This window comes from Myotis davidii, unplaced genomic scaffold, assembly GCF_000327345.1.
Source record: "Myotis davidii unplaced genomic scaffold, ASM32734v1 scaffold120, whole genome shotgun sequence".
Lineage (NCBI taxonomy): Eukaryota > Metazoa > Chordata > Mammalia > Chiroptera > Vespertilionidae > Myotis > Myotis davidii.
The window spans coordinates 4186153-4188161 of NW_006294778.1; positions in this window are offsets into that span (position 1 = coordinate 4186153).

Here is a 2009-nt window from a genome sequence, read left to right on the forward strand (position 1 = left end):
GCCGGGGAGCCGCAGGTTGCTGGCCACGGGCCTAGGGCCTAGGGCAGTGATGGCAAACCTTTTGAGCTTGGCTTGTCAGCATTTTGAAAAACCCTAACTTAACTCTGGTCCCGTGTCACATACAGAAATTTTTTGATATTTGCAACCATAGTAAAACAAAGACATATTTTTGATATTTATTTTATATATTTAAATGCCATTTAACAAAGAAAAATCAACCAAAAATAATGAGTTCGCGTGTCATAGGTTCGCCATCACTGACCTAGGATCACAGTCTAAGAAAATGTTTTAAGCAGTTGGCTTGCCTCACTGATTTCAGGAAGGTCATTCTAGTGACTGAGAGTAAAAGTTTGTAAAGAGCTACAAACTTTTCTTAGGTTTGCACCCAGGACCTTCTCCACTGTGGGGGGCTGCATCTTCTGGGTCTGCCATTTGAAACCCCAGCAGACCAGGGGCCTCTGCTTCCCTACCTAGTTCTGTCTTACAAAAGGACGAGTTTACTGGGAGAGTTGTTGGGGCGCAGGACACTGAACTTGGGAATGGTGAAGCAATCGGCAAAGGGGCTCCTATTCTGTCAGTGCCTCTCTCTTCATCCTGAATCTGTCTGGAAGACAAACTTGTTCAGCTCTGAAGCCCAGGAGAAGTCTCCTGTCTTTGCCAAATAGGTCTGTACTTTAAGAGACCTTGTATGATGGGACAACGAAAGAAGGGCCAAGTCCCTTCACCGTGTTTCCCTCCCCTCGCGATCTTCCTCTCCCTTTCAAGAACCTGGCAAGCTTGCTTACCCTGCTTGCCCAGCGAAGGAGGCGATATGGAGAGATTTGAAAGAGGCACAAGGAAACTTTTGGGTTGTGATAGATATGTTCATTATTTTGATTGTAAGAATGGTTACATAGGTATACACATAGGTAAAACCTCATCAAATTGTATGCTTTAAATGTGTGGTTTATGTCAAATAGACCTCCCTAATTGTTTAAAAAATGAGTGCATCATAATTCACCTTATACACACAACCCATAATCTTTCCGTATTGTCTTGTATTAAACTTTTGCTTCACATAACTCGAACCATAACCAAAGCACCACCTAAAAATGCGTAAATATTGTCCATTTCGGGTTCCCTGTCTTCCAGTAGCACCACAGCACAAGGGCATCGCTAGCTGCCTCGGTGTGGCTGTTTCAGTATCCAAGGGCGCCGGGCACCAGGAGACAGGCTTCTGACTGCACTCACGCGAGGGTGCCCCCCTAAGCACTCGCTGCTCAGCGTGCCCGTCTCCCCTGGCCTGTGAAAGGTGGTTACTGTAACGCGAGCCGTTCGCGCACGGGCGCATGTCACAGGACAAGCGATGCCGCACTACTGCCAGAGCGACCCCACGTCTGCACGTCCGCCAGGGAAACCCTGCTGTAGGGAGAGGGACGAAGGGAGACAAAAGCCGGGAGACAAAAGCCGGAGCCGGAAAGTTCTGGGAATAAGTTTAGAAAACACTTCTGGTTCCGGCCCTAAGTCCCACTTCCGTCCGGGGCACATGCGCGCGGCAGTGTTCCCTGCTTTCCTGTCCGGCGGGGCCCCAGACCCCGCACTTTCCGTTCGGCCCGCAGGCCGTTCGCTCCGGCTCCGGAAGCCCCTTCCGCTCGTGCCCTGAGCCGCTGCCGGGCCGTGTCCTCCAGTACGGTCTCTCCCTGTGCCGTTTCTCCGTGGGCGGTACCGTCTCTCCCTGGGCCGCCTGTGGGGCCAGTGGGGTGCGGTCTGCAGTTCCTCTCCTGGAGTTTGAAGGGGCGCGGGGAAGCCACGCGGGCCGCCTTTTCCTTGCTCCCCCAGAGCTGCCTTTGGATCCCGAAGGCCCAGTCCCCAGCGCTAAGAGACCAGCGCTAAGAAGACTGGTCTCAGGCCTAAGGGCACGTTCCGCGCTCTCAGCGCCCCGGGGGAAAGAGGGAGAGGGGTGGGAGAGAACCCGGTGTTTCCCGACTTGGTTTAGTCGCGAGCTGGGAAACGAACACCAACCTCTTTCC